Source organism: Amblyraja radiata, chromosome 3 (assembly GCF_010909765.2).
Source record: "Amblyraja radiata isolate CabotCenter1 chromosome 3, sAmbRad1.1.pri, whole genome shotgun sequence".
In the NCBI taxonomy this organism is placed as follows: domain Eukaryota; kingdom Metazoa; phylum Chordata; class Chondrichthyes; order Rajiformes; family Rajidae; genus Amblyraja; species Amblyraja radiata.
The window spans coordinates 100772559-100788814 of record NC_045958.1 but is presented as its reverse complement, the minus strand read 5'-3'; the positions used below and the strand labels follow the sequence as shown (position 1 = coordinate 100788814).

Sequence of the window (16256 nt, the reverse complement as noted above, 5' to 3'; positions counted from 1 at the left end):
TGGAGGCCAATGGATATTTTTAAGGAGGAGTTTTACAGATTCTTGATCAGTACGGGTGTCAGGGGTGATGGGGAAAGGCAGGAGAATGGGGTTGAGAGGGAAAGATTGATCAGCCATGATTGAATGGAGGAGTAGACTTGATGGGCCGAATGGCACAATTCTGCTCCAAGAACGTACGAACCAAGGTTCCTGAAGGGACTTGATAGAGTAAGCAAAACTTTGGTGGGGTAGAATTGCACTATAAGAGGATTTAATTTTTGAAAACATAGACAAACTAGTGAGGAATGAAAATGAGGAGCCCTTTTATTTTCCCTTCACAGGAGGCTTTGACCGCTCTCTGAAAGGGTCGTGCGTGCTGGGTCATTTAATACTTCACGACTGATGGTGGTAGCAATTTGTCGGAGTATCGGAGAACATGGAGGGAACAGGGTGGAGGTGGGGGGGAGGGAAATTTACTTATGAAAGTAAGCATGCAGGTACAGCAGGCAGTGAAGAAAGCGAATGGCATGTTGGCCTTTATAACAAGAGGAATCGAATATAGGAGCAAAGAGGTCCTTCTGCAGTTGTACAGAGCCCTAGTGAGACCACACCTGTAGTATTGTGTGCACCTTTGGTGCCCTAATTTGAGGAAGGACATTCTTGCTATTGAGGGAGTGCAGCGTAGGTTTACAAGGTTAATTCCCAGGATGGCGGGACTGTCATATGCTGAGAGAATGGAGCAGCTGGGCTTGTACACTCTGGAGATTAGAAGGATGAGAGGATCTCATTGAAACATATAAGATTGTTAAGGTCTTGGACACGCTAGAGGCAGGAAACATGTTCCCGATGTTGGGGGAGTCAAGAACCAGGGGCCACAGTTTAAGAATAATAAGTAAGCCATTTAGAATGGAGACGAGGAAACACTTTTTCTCACAGAGAGTGGTGAGTCTGTGGAATTCTCTGCCTCAGAGGGCGGTGGAGGAAGGTTCTCTGGATGCTTTCAAGAGAGAGCTAGATAAGGCTCTTAAAAATAGCGGAGTCAGGGGATATGGGGAGAAGGCAGGAACGAGGTACAGATTGGGGATGATCAGCCATGATCACATTGAATGGCAGTGCTGGTTCGAAGGGCTGAATGGCTTACACCTGCACATTGTCTATTGTCTATTGTCTATTGAGGGGGGGAGGGGGTGGGATGTGGAAACAAGCAACATTTTGATCTGCCACAAACTAATTGAATGGAAAAATGAGCCAGCGATGCTGAATGTTCTTATTATCACACAAAACGTGCGGTAAGGCAAGCTTAAATGATATCGACCCAGGTTTGCTGCTCATCCGTATGTAACGTGTGGAAGGATGATTGAGAAATATTTCTCTACCAGTGGTCCTTTGGGATGCATGTTAATGGATCCGGCTCAGTTTTCTCTGGCTCTAAATTGACTCTTTTATTTCATTAGAGTTTCACAAATGAATTGTCAGAAGGAATGTTTAGATTTTCCAGTGGCTTTGCTGCTGTTGGGAAAACAGTGTGTGTTGAAGTGTTCGGACTGTACCTGCAGTAATCATTCACTCACCCATTTCCATCGTGCAGTGTCCCCAGAGATGGCCTTCATCTGAGGCTACCTTCTGATGGTGAACTCCGCTTCTGAACCTTCCATAATTAGCGGCTGCTGCAGGTGAAGTTATCTTCGAGGTAGCATGTGTTGATTGGGAGACGAACAAAAGACTTAAACGCTTACTGAGAAAATCTCTATCCTTAATGTCCATAAGTGGATGCAAATGTAGGCCATGCAATTTATTTCTGTTACCCTTACCTTTTATGAAACCACCTTCTCTCAATGGGGCTCGCATCGCCATTAAACAACATGAGAGCAATCCTGAACTATTAGCTACCTCACTGGTGACCCTAGGACTATCCTTGATTGGACTTTGCTGGCTTTACCTTGCACTAGGGCGTCACGGTGGCGCAGCAGTAGAGTTGCTGCCTTACAGCGCTTGTGTGCAGGAAGGAACAGCAGATGTGTGGTTTACACCAAAGATAGTCACATAATGCTGGAGTAACTCAGCGGGACAGGCAGCATCTCTGGAGAGAAGGAATGGGTGACGTTTCGGGTCTAAAGAAGGGTCTCGATCCAAAAGGTCCCCTCCCGAGATCCAGAGATGCTGTCTGTCCACTGAGTTACTGCAGCATTTTGTGTCTATCTTTAGATCTACTGAATGATCAGGATGAGTTTTGAAAGGGCAAAGCACATGGACATTGAACATCAATTTTCCTGAAACACAAGGGAGCAATAGTTAAACAGTATAAAGGAGGAGGTGACAGGATTCACATGACAGTTGTTTAAACAAATTATTTGTTCAGTTTTGGATTTAAGTATTGAAAATGATATTTCATGTTTCATTTCCCCCTTTCATTCACTTTCTCAATGTGAGAAAAATGCTTTACACAACTTCTGATTTAGTATTTAAGAAGGAACTGCAGATGCTGGAAAATCGAAGGTACACAAAAATGCTGGAGAAACTCAGCGGGTGCAGCAGCATCTATGGAGCGAAGGAAATAGGCAACGTTTCGGCCCGAAACGTTGCCTATTTTCTTCGCTCCATAGTTGCTGCTGCACCCACTGAGTTTCTCCAGCATTTTTGTGTACCTTCTGATTTAGTATTACTAAAAAGTAAACTTAACACAAAAATAACAGTTTGTGTTTCTGGGTCATCAGCTGAAGGGCTTGTGCATGTGGTCACTTGTGCATGTACCCAACATTACATTCACTTGGACCATCTCCGACATCTCCCTACCGATTCTAGATCTCGCCTGTCTCCATCACAGGAAACAGACTATTGACCGACATCTGCTACAAACCTACTGACTCCCATAGCTGTCTTGACTGCACTTCTTCCCACCCTGCTTCCTGTAAGGACTCTATCCCCTACTTCCAATTCCTCCGTCTATGCCGCATCTGCACCCAGGATGAGGTGTTCCAATAGACAATAGACAATAGACAATAGGTGCAGGAGTAGGCCATTCGGCCCTACGAGCCAGCACCACCATTCAATGTGATCATGGCTGATCATCCACAATCAGTACCCCGTTCCTGCCTTCTCCCCATATCCCCTGACTCCGCTATCTTTAAGAGCCCTATCAAGCTATCTCATGAAGTATCCAGGGAACCTGCCTCCACCGCCCTCTGAGGCAGAGAATTCCAGACTCACAACTCTCTGTGAGAAAAAGTGTTTCCTCATCTCCGTTCCAAATGGCTCACCCCTTATTCTTAAACTGTGGCCCCTGGTTTAGGACTCCCCCAACATCGGGAACATGTTTCCTGCCTCTAGCATGTCCAAACCCTTAATAATGTTACGTTTCAATAAGATGTGATCAGCCATGATCACATTGAATGGTGGTGCTGGCTCGAAGGGCCGAATGGCCTACTCCTGCACCTATTGTCTATTGTCTAATATACCCTTTCATCCTTCTAAATTCTAGAGTATACAAGCCCAGCCGCTCCATTCTCTCAGCATATGACTGTCCCGCCATCCTGGGAATTAACCTTGTGAACCTACGCTGCACTCCCTCAATAGCAAGAATGTCCTTCCTCAAATTAGGGTTCCAAAACTGCACACAATACTCCAGGTGTGGTGTTACTAGGGCCCTATACAACTGCAGAAGGACCTCTTTGCTCATATACTCAACTCCTCTTGTTATGAAGGCCAACATGTCATTTGCTTTCTTTACTGCCTGCTGTACCTGCATGCTTACTTTCATTGTCTGATGAACAAGAACCCCCAGATCCCGTTGTACTTCCCCTTTTCCCAACTTGACACCATTTAGATAATAATCAGCCTTCCTGTTTTTGCTACCAAAGTGGATAGCCTCACATTTATCCACATTAAACTGCATCTGCCATGCATCTGCCCAATTCCATACCAGGGCATCATAGATGTCCTCATTCTTTAGGAAACGGGGGTTCCCCTCTTCCATTGTAGATGAGGTTCTCATATGGGTCTCCCCGTTATCCCACACCTCCGCTCTTGCTCCTCCTCCCGCTATTTGTAACAAGGACAGGGTGCCCCTTGTCCTCACCTTCCACCCACCCCATCAGACGTCGCATACAGCATATAATCCTCCAACACTTTCGCCCCCTCCAACGGGATCCCACTACTAGCCACATCTTCCCATCCCCACCCCTTTCTGCTTTCCGCATAAACCTTTCCCTCCAAAACTCCCTGGTCAACTCATGCCTTCCCATCCAAACCACCCCCTCCCCAGGTATTTTCCCCTGCAACCGCAGGAGATGCAACACCTGTCCCTTTACCTCCCCCTCGACTCCATCCAAGGATCTAAACAATCTTGCCAGGTGAGGCAGAGGTTCGCTTGCACCTCCTCCAACCTCATCTACTGTATCCGCTGTTCCAGGTGTCAACTTCTCTACATCGGTGAGACCAAGCGCAGGCTCGGCGATAGTTTTGCTGAACACCTCCGCTCAGTCTTTCTTAACCTTCTGAATTGACTTCTCCAACTTCAGATAGCCCTTGCTTTCTCTCCCTCTCCATCTCCTCTCATTCCCAGTTCTCCCACTAGTCCCACTGTCTACGACTACTATCTATCTTTGTCCCGCCCCCTCCATTGACATCAGTCTGAAGAAGGGTCTCAATCCAAAATGTCACCCATTCCTTCTCTCCAGAGATGCTGCCTGTCCCGCTGAGTTACTCCAGCATTTTGTGTCTACCTTCGATTTAAACCAGCATCTGCAGTTCCTTCTGACCCAACATTTCAATGTTGTCCTCAGGGAATAGTGGAGGTGCCTTTTGTTGACTGAGACAATAAAGCAAGACCCATCACACTGATCCAGAGAGATGTCGATGTAACCCAGTCCATCACACGGACAAGATCTATGTACATTTCACGCTGCCTCAGAAAAGTAACCAACATAATCAAAGATCGACACAAAAAACTTGAGTACTCAGCGGATCAGGAAGCATCTCCGGAGAAAAGGAAGAGATGACTTTTTCAGGTCGAGACCCTTCTTCAGACTGAGAGTCAGGGGAAAGTTCAGATATAGACGGTGATTAAAGAGAGAAGTTGAACAAATGAATAAAAAATACCGGATTGCGCCCTCCAACACCCAACAGCTTGTAGAATCCCTTCTCTGTTTTTATTATTTTAAGTATGTCTTAATGTATGTTTCAATGTTTCTTGGTTAGTTTGTGTGGGGGGAGGGGGGGGGAAATAGGGGGAAACTTTTTTTCAGTCACTTAAATCGACGGAGATGCGATTTTCCACGTTTCTCATCTCCGCCCCCCCTTTGCGGCCTAACAACTTGGATTGGTGCGGCCTTTCCTGGAGACTGGGGCGGAGCTCCAAGCCGCGGGGGCGGCGCGGACTTACCATCGCGGAACGGGTGATCTTTTGCCGAGGATCGGCAGAAGATGAGCTCCCACCGCGAGGCCTGCAGACTTTAACACCTTGAAGCCGCGTTCTCCGGTAAGAAGAGGCCGACTCGGGTGCTCCATGCCGCGGAGTGTTCCAATCCGTCCCGACGCCTGAGTTTCCATCAGCCCGACACGAGGGCTTGAACTTCGGACCGTTGGTAGTGGCGACTGCTGAGGGATCAAAGGCCCTGACCACCATGGGTGAACAAATGAGGAAGATGACTTCCATCACAGTGAGGAATGTGGATTCCACTGTGGTGGATGCCTATGTTAAATTGTGTTAAATGGGATTGTTGCTTTTCACTTAGTGTGGCTGAAAGGTAACTCAAATTTTACTGTACCTTAGTTGGCTAATTGACAATAAACATGAACTCGAACTTGAACTTGAAGATATACAAAAAGTAACGACGATCAAGCAAAGGTGGAAACAAACAATTGACTATTGGTGGTTGAGGGACAGGTGATAACGAGTTATGCAGATGGTGAAACTCAACAGGAAGACAGTGAAACTAGTACAATCATAATCTATGACTTGTCCTGCCTTCTTATCCCTGCTTCCATTCGACAGAAGGTACCTTAGATTGAAACGTGCACCACCTGACTCAGGAACAGCTTCTTCCCCTCGGTTATCAGTATTCTGAAAAGTCTTTCCATAAGCGAGGGTGCTGTTTGATTCACCTCTACCTCACTGAGGAAATTGTACTTTCTCTATAGAATTGACAGGCAAGATTAGCAAGTTTGCAGTTAGTACAAAAGTGGGTGGTTTGGCGGATAGTTAAGATGGTTGTGGAAGATTGCAGCAGGATTGCGATTGATTGGCCAGGTGGGCTGAGGAATGGTTGATGGAATATAATACAGAGAAATGTGAGGTGTTGAATTTTGGGACGTCTAACATGGGCAGGATCCACACAGTGAATGGTAGAGCTCTGGGGAGAGTTATAGAACAGAGTATAGAGAAGATTTATGAGGATGTTGCCAGGACTAGAGACTGTGAGCTATAGGGAGGGGTTGAGCAGGCTGGGACTCTATTGCTTGGAGTGCAGGAGGTTGAGGAGTGATCTTATAGCGGTGCATAAAATCATGAGAGGAATAGATAGGGTAGATGCACAGAATCTCTTGCCCAGAGCAGGTGAATCAAGGACCGGAGGATATAGGTTTAAGGTGAATGGGAAAAGAATTAATAGGAATCTGAGGGGTGACTTTTTCACACAAGGCACGATATGTGCATGGAACAAGCTGCCAGAGGAGGTAACTGAGGCTGGGACAATCTCAATTTTTAAGAAACAGTTAGACAGGTACATGGATAGAACGGGTTTTGAGGGATATGGACCAAACGCGGGCAGGTGGGACTAGTGTAGCTGGGACGTGTTGGCCGGTGTGGGCATGTTGGACCGAAGGGCCTGTTTCCACACTGTATCATTCGATGACTCCATGACTCTATGATGCATGACAATGCGCTATAATTATATCTGCACTCTGTTTCTTCCCCTTTGTTCTATCTATAGTACTTGTGTTTGACGATTGGATTTATGAATGGTACTTTTCATCTGTTCGGAGAGCATGCAATACAAAGCTCTTCACCGTACCTCGGTACATGTGCCAATAATAAACCTTAAACTAAGCTTAAAGTAAATGTTTAACGTCACCATGGAAAATACAGCACAAATAACTACACTGATCATGCACATCATACTTGCGAGATCTCACTGCGTACAAATCGACTTAGTATTTTTTCCAGCATTATCATGATGATTAACTTGGAAGGTAATTTGTCTACGAGGCAATTGGAATAAAATAGGCTTCATGTCAAAGATGAAATTACGAGCAAAATGTAAATGCCAATATAATGTTCTGCTTAACTTCAATATGACACAATTAAAGTTCCATTAGTTTTACAAGAATAAGCCTTGGGTCAGTGGTAACACTTGCTTTTGAGTCAGCCTGAAGTGGGTTCAACTTTCTCCTCCAGAGACTTCATATCATTGAGATTAATAGTCTAATACAACCTTGAGTTAGTGCTACACCTCTGGGGATATAGTCATTTAGATAAGGTTTTAAATCAAAACCTTGCCTGCCCTTTCAGACCGAAATAAAAGCTTCCATTTGTACAAGAACAGAACAGTTCTCAGGAGCTTGGCAGGCATTATCCTTCCACCCCTGTGGGAAGCACGGTGGCGCAGTGGTAGAGTTGCTGCCTGACAGCGCTTGCAGTGCCAGAGGCCCAGGTTCGATCCCAACTACGGGTACTGTCTGTACAGAGTTTGTACCTTCTCCCTGTGACCGTGTGGGTTTCTCTGAGATCATCAGTTTCCTCCCACACTCCAGAAACATACAGGTTTGTAGGTTAATTGGCTTGGTATAAGTGTAAATTGTCCCTTGTGTGTGTAGGGTAGTGTTAGTGTGCGGGGATCGCCGGCCGGTGCAGACTCAGTGGGCCGAAGGGCCTGTTTCCACACTAAACTAAATTAAACTTACACTACACTAAACTAGACCAAAATGTTGGGCCTCGGTGACGGAGATTATCTGCTTTACATCTCACTCTAGTTTCTGGAGTTCTTGCTGTTTGCAAATTGCAAAGTTGACCACAATTCAGGTTAGAGCACTTCATGAGGTGTGAATCCCTTTTGAGGACATGGAAGGAGAGGGATATGCACAGGTTCTATATATTTTTTCCATTATCGCAAATATCAAGACATTGATGGATCTTAAATAAAATAAAGCCTCTCTCACACTGTTCTGGAAGTAATTGCCTGCTGAATTACAGAATGTGTAAGTTATCTCAACTGTGACCAGGCACTAATGGTTTTCTGCCGAATACTCTTCTTAAAATCTATTTGGAAGCTGAAAAATCACTCATTCCCATTATGAACATGCCATCTGCCCGACTTAGGTGACCTCCAACCTGACACTTAATGAAACATCACAATTGCAAAGGTCTTGGGCACTAACGATCATCCATAAATGGTAGAACTAGTACATAGTACAGACTTTCATTCGTTTTGTTTTAGTTTAGTTTAGAGAAACAGCGCGGAAACAGGCCCTTCGGCCCACCGAGTCTGTACCGACTAGCAATCCCTGCACATTAACATTACCCTACCATAGGGACAATTTACACTTACACCAAGCCAATTGACCTACAAACCTGAACGTCTTTGGGGTGTGGGAGGAAACTGAAGATCTCGGAGAAAACCCAAGTGGTCACAGGGAAAAGGTACAAACTCCACACATATAGCACCCGTAGTCAGGAGCGAACCAGGGTCCCTGGTGCTGCGAGCACTGTAAGGCAGTAACTCTACCACTGCGCCACCATGGCCGCCCTTATAATAAGGACACAAATGTTAAAATAAAAGCAAGCTCGGAAGTGGTGGAATTGACAGTCCCGGGATGGCGGGTCTGTCATATGATGAAAGAATTGAGCGACTGGGCTTGTATACGCTGGAATTTAGAAGGATAAGAGGGGATCTTATTGAAACATGTCTGCCATGTCTGCCCCCTACTACCCAACCAGTGCAGCTCAAAGGATCTTGCAGTGTTCAACAAAAACGCAAAGGACTGTGTAAAGGAATGGGAAACTGTCATATAGTCAACCAGCTTCAAAGACACGAAAAGAAGAAGATTGAAACATATAAGATTATTAAGGGATTGGACACACTAGAGGCAGGAAACATGTTCCCAATGTTGGGGGAGTCCAGAACCAGGGGCCACAGTTTAAGAATAAGGGGTAGGCCATTTAGAACGGAGATGAGGAAAAGCTTTTTCACCCAGAGAGATGTGAATCTGTAGAATTCTCTGCCTCAGAAGGCAGTGGAGGCCAATTTTCTGGATGCTTTCAAGAGAGAGTTAGATAGAGCTCTTAAAGATAGCAGAGTCAAGGGATATGGGGAGAAGGCAGGAATGGGGTACTGAATCTGAATGATCAGCCATGATGACAGTGTATGGCGGTGCTGGCTCGAAGGGCCTAATGGCCTACTCCTGCTCCTATTGTCTATTGTCTATTGTTCTTCAAAGTGCTTCCAATCATTGTTTCAGTCAGTTAATTGTTCCTGGACTACTATCTAGAAAGCTGACCCCTCAAATGTCAAAGTTAACGGTCAGAATTTCAACTTGAGGATATGGAGGACACTCATTGAAAACAACCAAAATATTGAAAGGTCTGGATAGAGAGGGTGTGGAGAGGATGTTTCCACCAGTGAGACCAGAGGGTAGAGCCTCAGTATAAAATGACGTACCTTTAGAAAGGAGATGAGGAGGAATTTCTTTCGTCAGTGGGTGGTGAATCTGTGGAATTCATTGCCGCAGACGGCTGTGGAGGCCAAGTCACAGGGTAGTTTTAGACTGGAGATTGTCAGATTTTTGATTAATTGGCCTGTCCCACTCAGGTGACTCTTTAGGCGACTGCCAGGCACTAATTTTAATGGAATTCACCTACGACACTTGGCGACCAGCTACGGCAGCACCTACGTCAACCTACGAGAGCAAAAATTGTTGCCACTGTCGCCGAAAATGTTTCAACATGTTGAAAATGTTGCGTCCGTCACCTGTAGTCAGCCAAAAAATTGCCTAAGTGGGTCAGGCTCCCGAATGGGGTTGAGAGGGAAATATAGATCAGCGATGATTGAACAGTGGAGTAAACATGATGGGCTGAAAAGCCTAAATCTGCTCCTATTAACTTATGAACTTGACTCAAGTGCAATGTAAAGGGTCAAGTTCATTTGTGAAGGTTCAGTGAACCGACTGCATGATTCCAAATTATCCAGGTGATAAAATTCTCAGCGTGAATAAAAGAAAGCAAGTCAAGTTTCGAGAAGTATTTTTGGAATTTGTGGGATTCAAATGATTTGAATTTGCCATTGACAAACAAGCAGACTACTAGCTGGCGTACATCAGAAGATAGTTAGATTCCACACATTCTCAGAACTCCCTCCCAGGCCTGATCAGAAACAAATATTGGGGGCCTAAAAGATGGCCAAATGAATGTAGAACATTGAACAGCACTGCACAAGAACAAGTGCTTCGCCCCACAATGTCTATGCTGAACAGAATGCCAATAGCATCACTCATCTACCCACAAATAACAAATATTCCTCCATTCCCTTCCGGAGGTGCCGCTGCGGCAGACAGAGCCCGGGCCTCTCGGGTCGATGGAGCCCGCGCCCATCGGTGCCTGGGTCTGCAGAGCCTGCGCTGAGGCCTGGGTCGGCGCTATGGAGGCATCCGGAGAGGACCCGGTGGCGATAGTGGAGAGGTCGGTACAGCGGTTCATGATGGCGCCGACCAACGAACGAGGACGGACACGTGGAAGTGAGGACGCCGCTGCCGAGGGAAGGAATAAAGGAGGACCCGGCGTGCGGGGACCACCATGGTGGGGGGGAGGGGGTTAAGAACAACGGGGTAACTGTCGCTGGGGGTAATTTGTAACTTTGTAAGTGCCCTTTATAGGCAACTATTTGCATACCTTGGCAACGTATGCAAGCAAAGAATTTCACTGTGATATGTGACATGTGACAATAAAGTATTCAATTCAATTCAATCCAATTCCCTGCATATTCATATAAACTGCTCAAGAAAGTTCTATTGGAATATTCATTGCACCCACAATTTCCAGCAATGAAGGAGACTCCATCTGCACATGAGAGGAATAGATCAGGCAAATACATGAGTGGAATAATCAGGTAAACACACAGAGTCTCTTGCCCACAGTAGGGGAATTGAGAAGCACAGGATATAGGTTTATGGTGAGGTGGGGGGGAGATTTAATGGGAACCTGAGGGGTAACTATTTTACACAAAGGGTGGTGGGTGTACTGAACGAGCTGTCGGAAGAGGTGGTTGAGGCAGGTACTATCGCAACATTTAAGAAACATTAGGATAGGTATATGGATAGGATAGGTTTCGATGGATACATGGCAAAGCAGGCAGGTGGGACTATGTAGATGGGGCATGTTGGTCGGCTTGGGAAAGTTGGGCCGTAGGGACTGTTTCCATGCTGTATGACTCTAAGACTCGATGCAGAACTGTCCAAGCTCAAGAAACTTTCAAGTCCATGTTTTGACGGGGACAGTGAGAGAGTGCAGGCATTAAATTTTGTTTAATCAAGGAGACATTAAAAATGTTGTTTAATCAGACTGGTCAGAGAACTAGGGTGGGGGATGGATGGCAGGAGAGGGAAAGCAAGGGTTACCTTTGCTTTAGTAATGCTTACTTTCCCTCTATCTCCATCCCACCTTCATCCTAATTCTCACTGTCTCACTGTCTGACAGTTCCCCTGATTAAATTTTATCTTTGTATGCTTCGTTGTCATCTTCCCCTAGCTTACAATGATCTATTCTACATCTTTCTTGACCTTCGACCCCTTTGATGTCTCGTTTTTAAGTTCAAGTTCAAGTTTGCGTTTGTTGTCACTTAACCAACTAAGGTACAGTGACATCTGAGTTTCCATACAGCCGTACTAAGTGAAAAGAACACAATACACACATAAAATAAATTTAGAATAAACATCCACCACAGTGGAATCAACATTCCTCACTGTGATGGAAGGCAATAAAGTTCAGTCATCTTCCTCCTTTGTTCACCCATGGTGGTCGGGGCCTTGAACCCTCCGCAGTTCGCCGCTGCCGACGGTCCGATGTCCAAGCCATCTCGTCGGGATGATCGAAACTCCGGCATCGGGACGGATTGGAACACTCCGCAGCATGGAGTTCCCGAGTCGGCCCCTTCTTACTGGAGACCGCAGAACTCACGGTGTTAAAGTCCACAGGCCTCACGGTCGGAGCTCTTCCTCTGGCCATCCTCGGCAAAGGATCCCCAGTTCCGCGATGGTAAGTCCGCGCCGCACCCGCGGCTTGAAGCTCCGGGCCGGTCTCCAGGAGAGGCCGCACCACTCCACGTTGTTAGGGGGGGGGGGGGGGGACGGAGTTGCGATATTGAGAAAATCGCATCTCCGTCGAGGTAAGTGACTGAAAATAAGTTTCCCCCTATTTCCCACCCACCCCCACCTTCCATTTCTTTGTGTCTCCCAATACCCTACCAAGGGTCTGAAGAAGGGTCTCAACCCGAAACGTCACCCATTCCTTCTCTCCGGAAATGCTGCCTGTCCTGCTGAGTTACTCCAGCACTGTTTATCTTCAATGTAAACTAGCACCTGCATTTTCTTCTTGCACGTTATATATTGTATGTCTTCCAGAACACTGTGAGTTAAATAGCCTTCCTGACAGATCAGCAGCTTAACAACTTGTCTTTACTCTTCTGTGCACAGTTGAGTAACATAATGCCGTCTCTTTATGCAGAATGCGGTGAGCGATTTGGTACGTAAATATACTCATGCAAAGCACTTTGGTTCATTAACCTTACAACAATGTAACATCCAGGTTTAATTATTTTTTATCTTTACTTGGATGAACCTTTTTAATGAACCTTTAAACTGTATTTCCTCAGGCAGGAAAATATCACGTCTCCCACTCGCCAATTTAGTTGTGGACATTCCCTTCACCAATAAGATGATGACTAGCTGTTGGTTATTCCTATTCCACCTCCTGCCCCTTTTGTGGAAAAGTCTCCTGAAAACCTTCACTGGCCCCACACCCCACCTCTGAACCACAGCTGAGTGAAAGCAAACTACCCCCGATTCCTGGGGACAAGTTTAAAATTGGGAAAGAGATGGTTTTGGTGCTCTTGAAGAGCATCAAGATAGATGTCCCCAAGTCTCGATGGGTGGTGAATCTTTAAGAGTTCAAGTTCAAGAGAGTTTATTGTCATGTGTCCCCGATAGGACAATGAAATTCTTGCTTTGCTTTACAGAACATAGTAGGCACGAATACAGAACAGATCAGTGTGTCCATATACCATTGTATAAATATATACACACATGAATAAATAAACTGATAAAGTGCAAATAAACAGATTATGGTCTATTAATGTTCATAATTTTGTCTGAGCTGAGTTTAATAGCCTGATGGCTGTGGGGAAGTAGCTATTCCTGAACCTGGTCGTTGCAGTCTTCAGGCTCCTTCCTGTACCTTCTACCTGAAGGTAGTGGGGAGATGAGTGTGTGGCCCGGATGGTGTGGGTCCTTGATGATGTTGCCTGCCTTTTTGAGGCAGCGACTGTGAAAGATCCCCTGGATGGAAGGGAGGTCAGAGTCGATGATGGACTGGGCAGTGTTTACTACTTTTTATTGTCTTTTCCCCTCCAGGGCGCTCAAGTTTCCGAACCAAGCCACGATGCAACCAGTCAGCATGCTCTCTACTGTGCAATTTTACTTTGGAGTCACGTAAGTGACTACGTGAAGAACCCGTCCAGCACGCATGCGCGACATAGCGTTCACGCAGATGCAACAGCGACGAACGGGAGTACAGGCGCTCCCGCTGCAAGCCTGAAGGAACGGACCGTTAGGTAAGTACTTACCCACAGGTTCGAATTCACTACTTTGCTCCTCTTTGTTGCTCCAGGGGAACTGGAGACAGCAAAGCAGAACAGAGGGAAGCGGCCCCCGTTCGACTCCAGGGAAGGAACGTTCCGTCAGTGGAGAGGGGAGAGGCGGCACCTGGACCGCACACGCTGTGGTCCACAGTCAGGGTACTGAGCCGATGCCCAGTCCGCTAACAGCTGTCTGACCAACAGCAGCGGACTGGAGGGAAACTAAAAAAATTGGCCTGTAACCCCTGCATCCTCCCGACAAGGAGACTCGCCGCCCGAGAACCGCAGAAATGCCGCCCGAAAACGGCAGGCAGCCTCTAGCAGCAAAGTCAGAACCAAACCTCGGGCTGGAGAAGAGCAAGTAAGTGTCTGTCTCCAAGCCTAGAGTAAGGTCATGGAGCCAAAAACTCCAGCGAGACTTGCCTCAGGAGCAGGGGCAAGCTCACCAAGGGAGCTAACACTCCCGCTCCAGTGCACTAACAGCACTGGCCATCTCCCTTATTGAGGGATCGATGGCGACCAGGGCTGGGCTGGTGAATAAGAGGGGTCACTGGCTGAACAACATCGGGAGTATGCTTGAGGTACAGGATCAGGGAGAGCTGCTGGGTGTGGCCGCTATGTGGCTCCACCACTAGCGAGATGGCTTTTCAATCTCAACTGACGGCCAGCTTACTACCTGTGTTCAAAAGGGAACTGCAGATGCTGGAATATCGAAGGTACACAAAATTGCTGGAGGAACTCAGCGGGTGCAGCAGCATCTATGGAGCGAAGGAAATAGGCGACGTTTCGGGCCGAAACCCTTCTTCAGACTTGTTGACTGAGTCTGAAGAAGGGTTTCGGCCCGAAACGTCGCCTATTTCCTTCGCTCCATAGATGCTGCTGCACCCGCTGAGTTCCTCCAGCAATTTTGTGTACCTGCCAGCTTACTACCTGTTCTTTTCAAAAAACCTCTCTAAGACAGGTAGTCATGAGGCGTTGGATTTCATCACGCCTCCCCTAAATTGCATTTACTCAAAGTGCCTACCATTATTGGGGGGTACATTGAGCATAGCTTTTTAAAACCCAAATATCTTAAATTGCATTTGATACACCTGACGTCGGCTATCATTTTCGCATGCTCACTCCAGAGGGGCAGGGTAGTATGGCAAAACACCTGACCCTACTGTTCACAGTATGCTCCGCAACTTCTCGAAGGAAGTTATAAAACCTGCCCTCAACCTAAAAAAAATCACAGGAGTGTGAGAACGCCGACCTCACAACCACAGATCCTGCTATCTGGCTAAGTTACCAAACCAAGCCTAAGAAACTGGACGAAGTATCCAAAATATTTGGCATCAAGAGGGCAGGGCCTGGAATGAGCACCACACAAAAACCAGACAGCAGCACCTCCACGCGTCCACCAGTAGGCGTCTACTTAATAGTACTGGTGAAAGCTCGGGGCCCGCATGCCAACCCCCGCAAGCCCTTTCAGGCCAGGGTCCAGAGCGGGTCCTATGGAAAATGCGCCACCCCCCAACAACACCATCCCTACAGACAAGGAACCAGAAACCGAAGAAATGAACACACCACTAAACAACAATGAAGCCAGATAAGTATGGTTCCTACCATCACATAAAGGTGAAGGGTTTGTACTAACAGGGGGGGGGGGGGAATCACACCTGGGTTGGGAACATGAAGAACTATCACACTATCACACTTAGTAGTTATATATCAAAAGTATTCAAGGATAAAAATTGAATTAAGAAACCCATCACTTCTCGGCCTTTTGGCTAAGGTCAAGTGTGGTATCTGTTCTTAGTTTAATATCTGATACATCCCTTATCTAGGGACCATATATTACCAGTTCAGCATGCACCCCAAGGGGTCTACCCTCCCACTAAAAAAGAACATGAGGGACTAGCTAACTGGAGAAGATATACTAGGGGTCATAAAGAAGCCTTATATGACCTTTGGTACCAACAAACCCAAGATGGTGAATGTCGCACCATCATCGATATACAAGGGGTCATAAGAAGCCTAATATGAACCTTTGGTACCAAAAAACCCTAAGATGGTGAATGTTGCACCATCATTGACTTTACCACTTGAGTATTTTCACCAGGTTACACACTTATGGAAAATTGTAACTGCTAACCATGGATTTCCTAGGATACTTTATGGTAGACATCAACTTAAAAGATGCATACTATTCAGTACCCATTCATAAAGATTTTCGGAGATACCAATTTACCTGGATGGGGTAACTATGGCAGTATAAATTATTGACAATGGCTAATATGAGCCAAAACTGTTCCCAGATATTCAAACCAGCCCTGACACTATTAAGGAACATATCGTCATGGCATGTCTCTATGATATTAACGACAGACTAATCCATGGAAATAGCTAATCAACAGCAATAGCTATTAAAACTTATTTAGCCTGAGCCTGTCATACACT

General features: G+C 46.2%; 1 pseudogene; it reads left to right on the top strand.

Annotated features, from left to right (window-relative positions):
- The first annotated feature begins 15566 nt into the window (after positions 1 to 15566).
- On the top strand, positions 15567 to 15677 carry LOC116971652 (annotated as a pseudogene).
- The last annotated feature ends 579 nt before the right edge of the window (positions 15678 to 16256 follow it).